This window comes from Lynx canadensis, chromosome D2 (genome assembly GCF_007474595.2).
Source record: "Lynx canadensis isolate LIC74 chromosome D2, mLynCan4.pri.v2, whole genome shotgun sequence".
Lineage (NCBI taxonomy): Eukaryota > Metazoa > Chordata > Mammalia > Carnivora > Felidae > Lynx > Lynx canadensis.
In genome coordinates this window covers 80,293,176-80,311,091 of record NC_044313.2, presented here as the reverse complement: position 1 = coordinate 80,311,091, position 17,916 = coordinate 80,293,176, and the positions used below count along the sequence as shown (strand labels likewise).

The following is a 17,916-nucleotide window of genomic DNA, read 5'->3' as shown; positions in this document are numbered from 1 at the left end:
CGACTCCTGTTTTGCACGGAGGCTCCGGCCCGCAGGGGCAAGGACAGCACCTGCACGGGCACCGAGGCCGCGCAAGTGGATGAAAGCTCGGGTGCCCCCGAGGCGTGTCGTTTCGGACCCTTCGCCCCTTTTCCCCCAGGGAGCTAGTTCGCTAAGACGGGTCCGAGCTTCCTCGCAGGGCGACAGCGTCCTATGGTCATCGAGAGCATGTGCTTTGCGGACGCACAGAGCAACGAAGCCCCTGGGCGTGCTGCTGAATGGCTGTAAGCCTCGCTTTCCTCCTCGAGAGACTCTGCCAGCAGCAGCACCACAGCTCAGTGCGGTGACACGGGCTCCGAGACAGGGCGCCCGCAAACGCTTTAGTGAAGCCCACGGCAACCAAGGTCTCGTTGGATGCTGCCGCTGCTGGAGGAAGTCCACCATCTTCGTCCCGGGGAGGCCAGCAGGGACGGGCAATGTCACCGAAACAAGAGGTGTCCTCGTGAGCTCAAGTATCTCCAGCCACCTTGCCAGGAGGCCAGAAGAGGGCTTGAAGAAACGGTTCATCTGGCAGTCACACGCAGGCCGCTCCGATCGTTACACATACAGATCTTGGGAGCAAAGAGAGAGCGGCAGCCCCCACCGAGGTCTGTTGGCCGGTGGAAAACCCGGAAACGTTCACACCCAGCACACAGAAACAAAACGGAATCACACGCTCGACACCGCCCAGCTACTAAATGGCAGAGCTGGGGTTCGAACCCAGGCGGCCGGGCTTGGCTCCCGCCGCTTCACCCCGACAGCACACGGCCCCCCCGCGGCGAGGACGAGCAGCGAGACACGGACCGAGAGCAGGCCCGAGAAAGGCAAGAAACGCCCCGAACACGCCTGAAGAGATGATGCTACCAGACATCAGTTAACAGAGCCGAAGAGTAAGAGGGCGGAAACCACTGACGATTCTAAATGAGAAACTCAAGCACGGTCACAGCGAGAGACCGTAGGAGGACGGCACCGGGAACGTGAACTCACCCTGGGGTTCAGCACGTGCTTGGAGACGGCAGTGACCAGAGACACCAAAGCAGAAAGGACCCCACTCGGGTCCTTGATGTAAAGCACATTATGACCCAGAAACGCCTGCTAGGGAATGTGTCACACGCTCTAAGTGCCAGCCGTCCCGGGAGGCTCACCAGGGCCAGCTCCCTGCCCCCCGTCCTTGCATCTCTGCAGCAGAGGAGGAGGAAAGGCCGCCCCCGGTGGCTGGACTGTCTGCGGGCGGGAGGAAGGAAAGGAGGCGGAAGGGACGAGAAGCAAGCTCCCGGTGAAGAGGGAAAATGCACAGACAGGGCGGTGTCCACGCGCCCAGGCGGCCTCAAATGTGGCCGGCTCCAACGGCCCCAAGGCCCCTGTGTCTCACCACCCACGCCTGTGTCACAGCCGCCCCCTGAGCAGGGTAAGACCTGAGATTCTTCGTGACGGACGGAGCAAGCGAACACGACGAGATACATGCGGTTACCTCCCGGAAGCCTGGAGTGTCCATTCGTCCATTCGGCTGCAAGATTCCCTCCCTCGCTGGCTTTGAGGAAGAGCCACACGAGGGCAGCGTCCGGCTCACGGCTAACACGGAGCAGGGCCTCGGTCCCAGAGCCCACGAGAGACCGCCAACAGTCCCGGGAGCTGACGAGGAGAGCCTTCCCCGGTCGAGCCTCACGTGACACAGCAGCTCTGGCAGACGCCTTGACTGCCGCCCTAAACTCGTCCCCCGCGAAATCACACCCGGACTCCCGACCCGCAGACGCCGCGAGACAGCGTGTGCGCTGAGTAAGCCGGTTTGCCGCGACAGCGTCCTGCGGCTCCGGGTAACTCATACGGAAGGGAAGTCGGCAAGGGAGGCTGACGCAACCACGGGCGCCTCCGAGACAGGAGGGGGAAGGAAGAGGGAGGCCCCGGGGCCGGGGCCCGGGAGAGGGGCCTACCCATCCACGGTCTCTGACTCAGACCCGAGACTCCTCTCTGACCGCACATGTCCTCTGGGCCTGTTCTTGCCACACAGAGGATGTAACGGAACACGCTGACCGAGGAAGCAGCGGTCTTACAAATGGTGGTCTGGTCACCCGGTGGCACTGCAGAGGCTGTTACTGAACATGCCGAACACGTGCACATTTAAAGCAGCAAGAGGATTTCTTTTTAATGTGTATTTATTTTTGAGAGAGGGAGAGACAGAGCGTGAGCGGGGGAGGGGCAGAGAGAGACGGAGAGACAGAATCCGAAGCGGGCTCCAGGCTCTGAGCTGTCAGCTCTCCAGGGCCCCACGCGGGGCTCAAACCCACCACGAGATCATGACCTGAGCCGACGTCGGACGCTCCACCGACTGAGCCACCCCGGCGCCCCCGGCAAGAGGATTTTGATCACCACAGGCGCTATGCCGGGATCCTACCCCTCGTAGAACAATTTGAACGAAAGAGTGTTTCAAATGTGATGGAACAGACTTCAGCACTTTATGAAACTCATGTTCAGAGATACGAGCTGGAGACTTTCTGTATTAGTGGTTTTGAGAACAGCATAAGAAGTAAAACATCCAAAGTCCCATCTAACTCTTGCTAGTAGGGGCTCCTTAAGAACCAAAGAGAAATGTCCTCAAGTCCCCTGAGCAAGTACCAGTAACTTTTACAAAGCAACCCAAGAGGAGTTCCCAAGCGGAGCACGTAGCTAAGACTAACTCACTGAGCCAGGGACCTCTTACCGCAACAGGCCCCCTCGCTGCCCGCAGACACCGGTCGGGGGATGGACAACTGCATCGTTTCAGAGCCGGGGAATCCTCGTTCATCTCCCAGGCCTAGCCTCGCCGTGACAGGTGACGACACACGGGACCCAAACACTCCAAGGGGCCGACCCGTCCAGGCTCACTCAGAAGCGCGGAACCCGGACCTCCTGTTTCCCCGGCCCCTTCGTCCCCCCATCGACCCGACTCCAGCTTCAACCAGGAACAGCGAAGTCAGTGGGATCAGATATTCCGTGAGGGACAAGCCTGGAGAGGCCTTTCCACAACGCTATCAAGCTCGTACTTGGAAACAGCGAGCTCTGTGGCAAGAGAAAGAAACAACCTCGAGGACCCGTTCGTATTAAACGTGCGCTTCATTTCCCAAAGCGAGGCCCGGCGTTTTCGGAGGAAACGGAGATGCCCCTAAAGTCGGCTGCCTTTTCTTACCAATGATCTGCTTTTTTCCTTTTTAAATACACACGAGGTGGGGAAGAGCGGCTGGTGCCGGCGTGTCCCTCCCGCTGTCTCACACAGCCCCGCCCCGAAGCCCATGGACCCGTCCCACGGACCCGTCCCACGGACACTCCGGGCTTCCCTCCGATGGCGGAGCGCTGTGCTCCGGGCTGCGCGTCGGGAGCCATTGACCCAAGCAAGTCGAGTGTCCTCGTGTCTCTGGCAGAAGTGACCTCATCTGAGCCAGCAGACACCGCAGACGGGGGGACCCCTCACGTGTGGGAGGCTGTTAGGAACGCAGACCGGAGTTCTCTTTTCTGCGAGAAACTTCCGTGTTTAAAATAAGCAGCAGCTTGCTTTTGTGCGTGATGACACGGCCCCTACCCCAGCAGCGGGCGTTACCAAAGCAAAGCGGTGCCCTCCAGAACTCCCGTCACGGGACCCTTCCCACAGCCTAAAAGCAATTAAAACAAACAAACAAACAAACAAACAAACAAACAAACAAAAAACGGTGGTCATTCATTCACCATTCTCCTTCCTAATCTTTTCCTCAGGACCAAGAATAAATACATGTTTAAAACAAAGCAAGAAGAACGAAAGGCTCATTTCCTCGCTTGGAGCTGGCAGTCTTGTCTCCTCGGCATGGACTTAAGCCACTACGGGTGTTACCTGGACAGGACGGTATCCAACCTGCATGTTTTAAACGCACGTGAGCGCCTGGACAGAGTATTACTAATACAAATATTGCTGCAACTAAAACAAACTGCTCACCGCACGCGGGCCTCTCTTCCAAATGTTTCACGCGCACTAACTCACTGACGCGGACGACGGCATGAGGAGTGGGGACGCTATCATTATCCTGGCTTGACAGAAGAGGAAACTGAGGCCGAGTTACTGAGAACGCAGGCACGGTTATTCAGGGACCACCCACTCAGCAGAGGGCTGGCAGGAACCCCCTACTCCCTGTGGCCTCAGGTTTCCATCTGGAACCTTCCCTGGGAGAAGGGAAAGAAAACCTGCTGGGTTTTACTTCTAATTAAACCTCTTTCCGGAGGGCTAACCACCACTGGTCCACCCGCCGGTCCGAAGACCGATGAGAAACAGAGGCACCAGCCCATCTGTCCATCCTCACAAACCCTGACACAAGGCACTTCTAAAGCCCAAATGGGTGGTGCCAAGATCTTTGAGGAAAAAGGTAAATATTTCTTTTATGGAAAAGGAAACCCAAAGGGATGCGAGCACGTAAGCGACTCGACTCGTGCAACAACATGTCTGCAGAGTGCGTCCTTCTAGAACACTCTTCTACCTCGCCGTCAGGTGCCATCTGAAAGACGAGGTCATTCCTCTACTTTCTTCTCTGTATTAGATCTAAAAACACGATCTCCTTCCCAAATGTGTGAAACGCACGCAAGCAACCTTGGCCGCTGGAGCACCCTAATCTAAGTGGCCGAGAATTCCTGGGCGTCAGTCGCTGCGTTATTCATGCACGACGGCCGAGGGATGCCGGTGGCGTCTACTGCCTCCGGCCTGGCAAAGCCTGAGTTTTTATCAGCTGCACGATACTTCCACCGCAGACAAGGATGGGGACAAAATTTCCCCCATGCTCTGTCATCCGGGAATAAAAAGGGCTCTAATTCCCTGGCTTATCACTTGAACTTGCGTGTACTCTCCAAATGCAGTGCTTCCGGTTTTCAAAATACACTCAAAGGGCTTTCATTCAGGAAAACTGGTTTGTGTGCGTGTGTGTGATGGAGGTACTTTAATGCAGATAACGTGAGCTTCGTGCTTTCCTATTCAAACCGTATTTAATAAGAATAGTTTCCTTGGTGTTGCCTGAGCCAAAATCTCGAAATAAAAACAGGCCGCGTTTGTTCCACAATAAGTTGAAAACCAGCATTCTCTTTTTCCCAGAGGTACTAACAGGAAGGAAGCCGGCCACCCGGCACGGTCAGCTCTACGGAGAAGGACGAATCACAGACACAACAGCACTTCTGTCCCTTCGTCCTCCCAACCACCCTGATGCCCCATTTCCAGAAAAACCACCTGAGGTTCAGATAATTCAGAGAAGCACACGGACGTGCCTCAGGTAAGCTCCTTTCTAGTGGAGGGCTCGGCCCCAAACAGTTTTCGTGGAGCCACAATCTGTGCCTTTTCTCCTCGAGGCCTCTAGGAAGCGAGACATGATGGGAAGAGCTCCCGAGACTGAGCAGTGGACAAAACGTAAGCAGAGAAGAGCCGAAAACAAAGAGGGACACTGATGCGCTGTGACATGAGGTCATGTGATGTCAGCCGCGCGGTTACTGGCTCAGCCTGCGGGAACTGGTCAGGAAGGAGAGAAGAAAGAGCAAAACCGGACAATAAGGACAAACGGCGGGCTGGCTACGGACAGCATGAGAAGAAAGAAATACCCACCAAAATGAAGAAACTGTGGGGCGTTGGATTATGGATCGTGCCTAGGCCAGTGGCCAGCAAACGTTCTCCATACAGGCCCGAGGAGTGTGCAGGGCGCACAGAATCTTCCGCAACTACTCACCTCTGTCATCACCGTGCGAACGCATCACCGATAACACGCAAGCGAGTGGGCGTGGCCACGTGCCAATAAAACCATATTGACAACAACAGGTGTCAGGCCAGACTTGGGACTTCCTGCTGTTGTCTGCCAGCCCCTGGCCTCCACGGCCACCTGACCTCCATACAAAACCGAGGTGATACTAAAGAAGCAAAGACAAAATGCGACAGCCGCCGTAAAATCCTGGGGCGACGTAACGGTCCCCTCACGTGGGGCCACCCCCACAAGCACCGGTCCTGTGGGCGCTCAGCCTGACCACTGGATGAAGAGACTCGAGGGATGCGTGTGTTCGGCATTAGCTCATCCCAAGTTATTAAGATTCAAAGAACCAACCCGTAAAATATTGTGTGGATTATGACTCATGAACAGGTAAGCCCAGTCTTACCACATAATAACACGGATGCCATGTTTTATACGGGCAATTATGGGAAATATCACCCCAATGTTCCCAAAGTAACTACAGAAGAAAACTGTCGGGAAGAGAGGCAGCCGAATGAATCCCGACGTCCATCTTGGCCAGCTCACCTACCTGGAAAACTCTGACTTCCTGTGCCATTTCCTTCCTAACTGTTGTTCTTCACACAAGGGTCAATCTAACCACCTTTTCCTCCAAGAAGCTCTTCTCAAACACCCCAGATGAGGTCAAGACACTTGCCCTGCGCGCCCCTGACACTGAACTTCTTCACTACTCTTGGCATGCTGATACTTCCTTCCTAGCTCAACGCCTGCCTCCCTTGTCGACCGTGAACTCCAGAAAGCTGCCTTGTTCAACACCTACACACGAGGCTGGTGACGAGAGCTGCACTAAACAGGAGGCTCTGGTGTTTCAAGATGCTGCTCTGCCCCGAGACCCGCCTGGTCATCACCAAATCAGCAGAGCACGATTCTGCAGAGCAGCTCTAGAGCTTATCCAGCCTGTCCCATGTACCATGTGATGAAGCCAGAGAGAGGACAGTGTTCACGTGCCACAAGGCAGTGTGGCCCTGCGTTCAACAGAGGACGGGCAGGAAACCTGTTCCTAGGCGTGTTCAAGTAGAAGCTGCAAAGAGGTTTTCTCTCACACTTACCAGTTACGGAAACAAATGTGGTTTTGGGTGATGATAAAATGTCGCTTAACCTAGGCCCCGGAAAATTCAAAGCTATTTACCTGGATGGATTTTAAATGAGCATCTGCACAATTTCTTTTTTGTTTCAATACGTGCACACGGCACGTATAACAACACAGACAGCGGCACACATACAGAGCTGTCTGAACTAAGAGGGAAATAAGGCAGATTATAAAATACATCTACTATAAGCCACTTGTGTCAATGAAAACAGAAAAAGTAGCTAAAATGACGTACGCCCCACAGTGTGGTTGTACCCGGTAGAGGGATCTGGGTTAACTTAATAGACTTCCCTTTTATCTATCAGTACAGTTGACCCTCTGAACTGCACAGGTCCACGTACATGTGGGCTTTCTCAGTAAATACAGTCCAGTACAGTAAATGTGTTTTCTCTTCCTTATGGGTTTCCTAGTAACATTCTCTTTTCTCTAGCTTATTTTATTGTAAGAATATAGTATGTAATACATACAACATACAAAATACATGTTAAGCTACTGTTTATGTTACAGGTAAGGCTTCCGGTCAACAGTAGTTACGTTTTGGAGAAACGAAAGGTATACGTGGATTTTCAACCGTGTTGGGGTGGCAGGTGGTCGGTGCCCCTAACCACCCCCACATTGTTCAAGGGTCAACAGAGTTTTCCTTCTTTTTGTACAATGACCACATATTTTTGTAGTTTTTTTAAGTAATCTCAAACAAAAAATCTGATTAGACAATTCTTCAAAGCTGTTTCAAAGAAATATTACATAGACAGAAAATGCGAAACATGGCAATGCTGTTATTATTTAATAGGGCGTTGCTAATAGAGTAAAAAAAAACAAACAAACTGATTCTGACCTGCTTAAATGTTCACCCATTCCTACCAATGTCGTCACGCCCATACATCTTACCATGGTGAACACCACACAAAAGCAAAACAGGACCAACACCGATGCTGAAGGTGTTCATTTCAGCTTCTAACTACATTCTTACTTTTCCTGGAGCACGATATATTTTAAGTTGGCCTAATTTCTCTCTGGTCTTGGCCTCTGAGAACTGCACAAACTTACCTCGCCAACTTCAGTGACCAAAATGAATTCAGGGTGGTAAGAAACTTCAAAAGTGCAATGTCCTGTCTTAAAGGTTATTTATATAGGTCAGAAATTGGCAGGCAGGCATTAGGAATGTCCTCGCAGTTACCTGAAATTTAATTCCGATGTTTACACTGGAGTCTTTAAGTACATATACTAAGTATGTTTAATTTCAATTCATGTGGTAACCGATCATCAGCCTATGCCTAAATCAGACCGATTACCACATTTCCCATCTTGGATTATATTTTAATATCGTACATTTCTTTTCATAAACACTAAGTATCTCATAAAATACTGTCTTGTAGTTAACGCTCTATAGGCCAGTAACGACAGTTTCATCCATTAGACATGACTTGAAGAGATTTTGAAGCTCCAAATGAAAGAGGTTTGACCCTTCTTCATAAAGGACTGAAATGAACCACACAAAACAAATTCTTTAGGAGATTGGCTTTCTGATTACAGAGCTGACCTCCACCCAATAACAATTATAAACAGTGGCCGGATATAAAATAAACTTTGAAGGTGGTGGAAAACAACCAGGCAGAAAGTCAACCACCTACAGCCCTTCAAGGAAGAGAATCACACTCAGTGATAATTTATATTTATACGGCTGATCCCATGAGAGTGGAACCATGCTGGGCCACAGCAGATGGAACTCAAAGAGCAAACCACAGCCTTGCTGGTCAGAATACGGACCTGCCAGGGTGGCAGAAAATTGAGGAAGAAAGTCCCCCAAATGAGGAAGCCACGGAGAGTGAAGTCCCAAATTTGCAAATAAGCTCCACATTTGTTGGCTAAACTGAGAACTATGAGTCCAAGGATCCTGAGGAAAACAACAGTTGAAACATTTGTAGGATGCTGACCAGTTCCAACAGCTGCCTAGCAGCTCCGGGGGCCTGAGAAAGGCCTCGGGCTCCTCTGGAAGCACGGAAGGACCCTGGCTTAAGGCACGAAGATGGCTTCCCAAGGCAAGAAGACATTTCCTGGGAGGTACAGGCAAAACAGAGAGAGCAAAGCATAAGAAGTAATATTTGAGCTGATTTGCCAATAATTTAACTGCCTGTTTGAACAAACTCAACGTTCCTCGGGGGAACATAACAGAATTCATGTCTTTACAATACAGCATCTGCAATGCCCTGCCATATGATTAAAAATGAATACAAATGGGAGATGTAAATCCATAATCCAATCAGCCCACAGAAATAGACCTACACATGACCCAGAAAATGGAATCAGAAGACAAGGATTTTAAAATAACAATGCTAAATATACTGAAGAATTTACGGAGAATGACAGAATGGGTAAAGAAATGGAAAGTTTCCGAGGAGAGATTAAGACAAAAATGAAAGAACCAATGGAAATTCTAGAACTGAAAACTACAATGTCTGAAATAAACAATACTGGATTAGATGAACAGATTATCAGCTTGGACACAATAATGCAAAGGCACTGGTGAACTTGAAGTTACATCAATATAAACCGTCCAGGCTGAAGCAAGGAGAGAAAAACAAGGGTTTACAAAGAGCCTCCAAGAGCTCTAAGTGGTCTAATTTACAAGGTAAAGGCCAGTCTAGAGAATGGGGCGGAAAAATATATGTAGAGACACACAGGCCAGAGACTTTCAGAACTGAGCGAAAACAGCAATGTACCACAGTAGGATGTTCAGTTAACCACAAGAAAACCTCGCCCAGTCGTGAAAACCAAAGATAACAACAACGAAGATGTGTAGATGTAACCAGAGAAGACAAGACACAGAGAAGTAATACGAATGATGGCACACAGCTCATTAAAAATAGGAGGCCAAATGACAGCCAACAACATCCTAAAAGAACTAGGGGAGGGTGGGGGGAGAGAAACTTTTCTATGAATTCTATGCACAACAAAAACCCTTCAAGAATAAAGGAAATAAAGGGGCGCCTGGGTGGCCCAGTCGGTTAAGCGTCCGACTTCGGCTCAGGTCATGATCTCACGGTTCCTGAGTCCGAGCCCCGCGTCGGGCTCTGGGCTGATGGCTCGGAGTCTGGAACCTGCTTCGGATTCTGTGTCTCCCTCTCTCTCTGCGCCTCCCCTGCTTGCTGGCGCGCTCTCTCTCTCAAAAATAAACATTAAAAAAACAGATGTATGCATTTGTGGTCAACTGATTCTTTTTGACCAAGATACCAAAATAATTCAGCGGGTATACGGATAGCCTTTTCAACAAATTGGGCAGAAACCAATAAATATCCACATGGAAAGATGAATGAATCCTTACCCCTACACCTCACATAGAACTAACCATAGAAGCTGAAACTATGAGGCAGGAAAACAGGAGAGTATTTTTGTGACCATAGAGCAGGCAAAGCACGATGGGTAAAAGAAAAACAAAACAATAAATTGGACTTCATCAAAATTAAAACTTGTGCTTTTTGAAAGACACAGCTAAGAAAATAAAAGGACAACCACCAACTGGAAAACACTCACACTACACATATCTGACAAAGGACTCATATCTAAAATATATAAAGAACAGCAGTGATTCAAGAACTAAAAAGCATAAAAAGTTAAGAATAAAAAAGTCACACGGTCCAGCTTTTTAAAAAAGCAAAAGACCTGACTCGATTACCTCATGAAACAAGACACAGGAATGGCCAAGAAGCATATGACAAAATTTTCAACATCATTATCATCATAGGAAACCACAAAGTACCACATCATACCCATCAGAATGCTGATTCTGATACTGACCAATAATATACAAGAAATACAAAGAATCCTGTCATTCCTCTGAAAGAACACAATAATTTTAAGAAAGGAAAATTTATTTGGTAACTAACTCCATATAACCGCGTTTCTTAGCTCAAGGAAAAAACAACCCGTATACCTTTTTTTTTTAAGTTTTTATGTAAACCCCAAGGATGTGAAGAAAGGGGAACCCTCTTACACTGTTGGTGGGAATGGAAACTGGTACAGCCCGTATTATACCTCTTAAAAAAAAACAGATCCTACCCACTGCAAATGGGATTAGGCAACTCTGTCTGGTATGTGCCCGCATCCTCTGTTCCAGCCACACAGCTGGTCTGCCTGGGGTGGGTTCCCACGCAAGGTCAGTCTGAAGGCCAGGCTCAAAATGAAGAGAGGGTCTAGGTCAGTTTCCACCCTGAGGAACCCAACTGTGATACAAATCACTTCCCTTCTCCGGAGCCTACTCTTGTCCCCTCTGCTGGAATTAGCCATTTCAAAATCAATAGTGACCTCCAACACGGCCAACGCCAGCGGTCAGTTCTCGTTCTCCTTTAATACGGCTTAGCAGCAGCATGCGACACAGGTGACCTCTGGCTTCTGTTCCAAACCCGCGCCTTACTTGGCCCCCAGAACCCCGAGCTCGCTTCCACTGCCCTTCCCTCTGGCACTTCCTTTTCTCTCTCCTTTGTGGGCTCTTTCCGATCTCTGCAAGCACCAAAAGGGTCACTCGGTTCAATTCTCCAAGTCTCCTCTGTTATCATTTCCCCTCTAAGTCAGCGGTCCTCAAACGCTCTGATCTCATGACCTCTTCACACTTTTAGAAACCATTAAGGAGCTCAAAAAGCTCGTGTGTGTAGCGGCCTTATATCCATAGATAGTTACTGGGATGGAAAACTGAGAAAATCTTTAAATATTTAGTAATTCATCGAAAAGCAACGCTAAGCCCATTACATGCCAACAAAAGTAACATATTCTAATGAAAAATATATTTTCCAAAACGACAAAACATGTATTTTGGAAGAAGAGTGGCAGTGATTTGCATTCTTGAAAATCTCTTTAATATCCAGCTTAATGGAAAACGGCCGATTCCCAGGTCTGTGTCCGCATTCAGTCTGCTGTGACGTCCCACACAGCCTCTGACAAGCTCTACTGTAGGTCTTAGGATTGCTGTAAAAAGTCTGGACTCTGCAGACCCCCACACAGGCCCAAGGACCCCTTCGGGTGGCCTCATCCAAGCCCCTGGTTTTAAGTACCATCCCTCCACGGACAACTGCCAGTGAAAAGGTAACCCCAGGGGGGACTCTCTGAGCCTTCAGGTTCAGACAGCCAACCACCCTCTCAGTATGCCCACTTCGATATCCAAAAGCTATGTACCTGAACTCATACGCACTTGCCCGCCCCCCACAACCCCAACATTTTCTTCCTGCATGTTTCCCACATCTCCGTAAATGGTAACTCGACCTACCGGCAGCTCAGGTCAAAATCTCTGGAGAAATCCTGGATGCCTCTTTCTCCCAAATCCACACCTGACCACACCCGAATTCTATGAGCCTTCTTCAGGAGTATCCCCAGAATCGGACCACGTCCTGCTCACCCTTCACTCCCCGCTCCCTATCCAAGCTTCCCTGGCTGGCCTGCACTCCGGCAAGAGCCTCCTAACTGGCCTCTGCGCCTCCCCCCGGGTCCCCTATGTCACGCCCTTCACACGGCAGCCAGAACGTTTGAAGCCTGAGTCCGATCACGGCGCTCCTGTGTTAGGGCCTCAGGTACTTTCTGGCCGCACTGAGACCAAGAGTAGAGGCCCCGTGCGGTGGGGCCCGGACTCACTACCTCCCTGAACCCGCACCTCACTGCCCCCCTCGCTCACTCCTGTCCAGCCACGCCGGCCCCTTGGCTGGCACCAGTGCAGGCTTTTCTGGAGGAGGGTCTTTGCGACTGCGGTTTTTGGGCCTCAAACACACTTCCGTCAGATACGCCGGGTCTGCAGCTTGCCCCCCAGCGAGCACTGACACCCCCGCATCAAAGATGCCATCCTGACCGTCCCCCTCCACGTGCTTGCCCTGCTTTCTTTTCCCTCCTAAAACTCACCAATACCTGGCACACGTGACTCTTCTCCCCCTCCGGATGCAATGAGAGGAGGGACGCTGTCTGGCTCAGGGCCATAGCCCAGGACCCAGATCGGGGCCTCTGTAGGAGGCACGCAGGCCGGTCGTTAGAGCAGATGAACAGAGACACCGGCCCAGACAGCATCAGAAACCAAGGGCGCAATTGACGAGGCAGAGGCCAGGAGGGCCACATGCAAACCAGCCCTTGGAAGGAGAAACCATAAATCTGGGGAAGCAGCACCGTGACAAAGGCTACCAGTGCAAGGAGACAGCACCTGGTGGACTGAGCCCCTCTGGAGCCAGGGCACCGAGCCATCAACCTTTACGTCTTCCCAAGAGCAGCGCTCACAATTCCCTGGAAATGCGCCAACATCTTCGGGCCACGAGCGTTTCCCCCCCCCCCACCTCCCGCCCCTGCAATGGCTCTGGAACCAGTTCAGTCCCATCCTAACCCCTTACGTACTTAAATCTTAAGTAGAAAAGAACGCATGGCCAGCACAAAGGAAAGCGACTGGTCTACTCAGTCTGCATTCCAAAACCTCAGCTAACACACTAACTATCATTGGCACAAACTGGCTCCGAGAGGGAACAACACTGTGATGTTAGCAGTTACACCAAGCTAGGCTCTGCCTGCTGCTGAAATTCACTGAGCCTGACTGGAAAACCCCACAGCGAATCATTCTGGTCAGGATTCTGAGAATGAGTGCTGGGGACACTTAAGAGTCGTTAAAACCAAAGTCACGAAACAATAAACAGCACGTTGGCTGACAAGTGTGTTCTCCAAAAAGAGAAAGGAGTTTTTTCCTTCATTTCGAGCAAGAAAGAAAAGCAGCACGTAGGGACCCCTATCATGACAGCACCCCAAAACCCTGCTGGACCGTGCAGGACGTCCACAGGGGCCAGTCACTCGCTGTCCCTCCCCCAGGGCTGTGACGGGAGTGGGGAAGAGGTGCTCGGGACCAGGCAATCCCTCATCAAGCCCATGGGGTGCCTTCCTTTAAGTTCACAACCTAAAGTATCTAAAGGAGGGCCTAGAAGGTAAGGGTGACACCAAAACTTTGGTGAATGAAGGAAGCTCTTGAAAATCCCTACAAAGTCCCAGGGTTTTTATTAGTGATCTAGGACTTAGGATACAAAGGCACAGGAGGTGCCTGGGTGGCTCAGTCAGTTAAGCATCCAACCTCATCTCAGTCATGATCTCACAGTTTATGAGTTTGAGCCCCACGTCGGGCTCTGTGCTAACAGCTCGGAGCCTGGAGTCTGCTTCAGATTCTGTGTCTCCCTCTCTCTCTCCCTCTCAGAAATAAATAAACATTTAAAAAAAAAAAAAAAAGGCACCCTGCAGATGATACTATGTTTAGAGAAGAGACTATCCGAAACTGTTCACAGAGTACTTTTTATATAAAGCAAACAACGTCAGAGACGACACAGGACAGCTGATTAAGGAGCTAAGGAGTAAAGCGGAAATAACAGCTATAAATCCGTGCGGTGAGACTGTTCTGGGTTATCCTACCCGACAAGGCTAAGAACTTCACACACTCTTCACAGGAAACTAAGTTTATGACAGGACAGAGTTTGGAAACAGACCCTGGATTGCAAGTGGGTGTTCGTTACGTGTTCCTTACCCCCAGCTACTCACCCCCAACCACTGGGCCCCATCGCTGAGAAAGATCACTCAGTTTTATTCCGTTTCGATTCACTCATTTTGACAGAAGAGAAAAACAATGGAATGTGATAACGTCAGGACAATAATCATGCCTTCAAATATTTTTCTTAAAGGTGGCTTTTCTGGCGGTGTGGGAGTTTGTAAGTGAATGCAGTAATGATTAAACACTTTTCCACCAAACATTTTAGAAGAAAAAGATTCTGCAAATGAGCTATTTCTTATGTTAATTTTTGCTTCCACTATGGTTTCGTTCCTAAATCAATACAGGGAGAAATAAATATATACAGTCAAAACAAAGACAGCCAACACATCTCTGCAGGTGATATAAATAAATTATCAAAGGAACGGTCCAAGATTAAAAACCCCTGCATAAAAAGAGAAAAGACTTCTCCATATCAAAAAAGCTTTCTTCATTTTACTAAAGGATTTCTTAAGAAGTCCCTTTAAATTTATGAACTTTCCTTGTCAACCTAAATTAATTTATTGTACAAAAAATATCATTAAGGGGCGCCTCAGTGGCTCAGTCAGTTGAGCGTCCCACTCTCAACTGCAGCTCCAGATCGCGATCCCAGGGTCATGGGATCGAGCCCCATGTTGGGCTCCGTGCGGAGCGTGGAGCCTGCTGGAGATCTTTCTCTTTCTCTCTCTCCCTTTCTCTTTCTCTCCCCTTCTCTGTCTCTCTCCTCTGCTAAATAAATAATAAATAGAAACAATAAAACATAAACAAAAATTAAAATATCGCGGATACAATTTTCAGAAACGCATTCGCTGCATGAAAAATACAACAGAGAAGAACAGGAAAACTCTGAGAAAAGTCTGTGCAACCAAATTTTGAGCAAAACATAAATAGTGAATGCTCTGTTTAGATAATTCAACAGCTTAAAAATATTTATGACGTGAGTCGCAAACCATTTTCCACCTTCGAAACTATTTCCACCAATGCCGATTCAGAGTAAACACGACAGTATTTTACAAACAAACAGCCATTTCTTTGTGACTCAGTGTGAAGATCCGTTATGTGAACATGTTTTGTAAAATTAAAATTCCTAATCAGTTACTCAAAAAAACAAACAAACCCGTAACAAAGATTAATTCCTCTAAGCCCTTGAAATAACAATTTTAAAATGTATAACCATCATATGGTCTTACATAAAAGTCTATGGCTGACAAAACAGGCTATTAATGCAGCTGGCATGCTCACCATATCACATTTCTGCTTCTTTTCGTGGCAAATATGTAAAGCACACGACTAATTTTCAAGGTTTCAAAATACAGAGCTGTACCGGGCAACCGTTATCCCTGCTCTGTCATCAGCACTTGAGCTTTCTACCAATTTAAATCAACTTTTTTTCCACTCAACATTTGCTTAGCACCATAACGCACGTGTAAAAAATTATTCATTGGCTTAAGTCATGCCAGATACATTGGTGATTCCGGGACACTGTTATCGAACGTGGGCAAGGCAGACCGAGGCCACACACGGGAGGTCAGTAACCCAGAGAGCAGGTCCCTTTCAGCAAAACTAACCTAAGATGGGATTCTCAAAAAGAGAAAATGACAGTTCACAACAGAGTGTGTGGTCCACGCAGGGTCGGGAGCACATGTTACATATCTCTGTCAGATGGTGATGCTTCTTGCTGCCACACCTCTGTTTCGGGGAACTCCCAGAGTAGAGAGCCGACTGGATTTTCAAATCATAAAACTGACTCTGCAGGTCTACATACTGTGCATATAAAACCATAACATTTGGGGCGCCTGGCTGGCTCAGTCGGTGGAGCGTCCGACTTCGGCTCAGGTCATGATCTCGCAGTTTGTGAGTTCGGGCTCCGCGTCGGGCTCTGTGCTGACAGCTCAGAGCCTGGAGCCCGATTCAGATTCTGTGTCTCTCCATCTCTCGGCCCCTCCCCTGCTCATGCTCTGTGTCTCTCTGCCTCTCAATAATAAATAAACGTTAAAAAAAAAACCTGTAACATTCACAATTTCTTCTTGACTGGTTTCTTGTTTATATCACCGGCACAGTCTACTACTTCCAACTATTTTCACTTACGAATAATATTCTGAATTAGAATTGAATGAAGTGTTAACACTGAGTAAACAGACCAAGGTACGTCAGAGGCTCTCAGGACGCCAGAATGTGGACCCTTGGCAGACAGCACGTAACAAAAATATAACAAATAACGCCCCCCTCTATTAGAGGAGTTACTCAGGAATCACAGCTCACTCAGAAAGGTAAAATTAGGGGGGCCTGGGTGGCTTAGCTGGTTAAGCATCCAAGTCTTGGTTTCAGCTCAGGTTCGCGAGTTTTGAGCCCTGCGTCAGGCTCTGTGCTGACACTGCAGAGAAGTCTGCTTGGGATTCTCTCTCTCCCTCTCTCTCTCTCTGCCCCTCCTTCACTCGCTCTCTTTCTCTCTCAAAATAAATAAACTTTTTTTAAAAAGGTAAAATTATATTACATAGTAAAACATTAGACAATTAACCAACTCGAACAAAAATGAATCTTCATTTCAATAAGTAATGTCTCAGAGACATCAAGGTCTATGGAACTCAGAAGCATATTACAAGGTATTACTTTCCACCTCACTGCTGACCTAATCCAACAGTGTATGGCAGACCCTCTAAAGGAGGAACTGGGATTATACCTCAATTTTTAATAATTCTTTGAGCTCTGCCCTAAATGTCTTTCCACTTTATCTATTAAAGGCACTTACTAAAACCAAAGCAACAAAAACAGATCTTTCCTTTCCGCAGAATGACACAACAGATACCTTAAACTACCCCCCTCATCGAGACAAAAATAACTAAAGAAGAAGAAGAAAATACAACATCTTTTTAAATGCACCGGTGAGATGACAGTCAAGTAAGAGATAGTAAAAGTGGGGAATCTGGGAAATGGGAAAGTACCAAGACAAGAACCTCGGTCACCCTGACCCTCCATTTTAATCACTACATGGAACAGGGGAGGAGACAGACCCCAGGACAGCTCAGGGGGAGTTGAACAGATTCCTGCATCGCACTGGGCCTCACAGAACTATGCCCTCAGGATACAGGTCACTTCTTTTTTTTTTTTTTTTTTTTTAATTCTTTTTACGTCTATTTATTTTTGAGAGAGAGAAAGAGAGTATGAGCAGGGGAGGGGCAGGGAGAGAGGGAGACACAGAATCCTAAGCAGGCTCCAGGCTCCAAGCTGTCAGCACAGAGCCCAATGTGGGGCTCGAACCCGTGAACCGCAACATCATGACCTGAGCTGAAGTCAGATGCTTAACCGACTGAGCCACCAGGAGTCCCACGGGTGACTTCTTTTTAAAGCGAGTACATTTGGGGACAGGGGTGAGGTGAGGTGGAAAATCCCACTTGAGAATTCATAACCAACAAGTAGTACTCTGTTGTTTTGAGTTCCAAATTCAAAAAACGTCGAGCAGGGAATGTAATTGACATGTCTACGGGTACCCGGCAGAAACAAGTATAAATACTTGGATCTAGGTCTTAAAG

The 17,916-nt window shown here is 48.6% G+C and overlaps 1 protein-coding gene across 8 annotated transcripts in view; it reads right to left on the bottom strand.

The window, feature by feature from the left end:
- Positions 1-17,916, bottom strand: part of SGMS1 (sphingomyelin synthase 1) — a 287,672-nt gene that overhangs the window by 120,510 nt on the left and 149,246 nt on the right. For 2 of the 8 annotated variants that reach the window (XM_032595245.1, XM_032595247.1), the window contains exon 1: positions 1,490-1,781. The exons of the other annotated variants lie outside the window; for them this stretch is intronic. The gene's annotated coding sequence lies outside the window, so the exon portion shown is untranslated. Of the gene's footprint in view, positions 1-1,489; positions 1,782-17,916 lie in introns of those variants that run through there. 8 annotated transcript variants of the gene reach the window in all.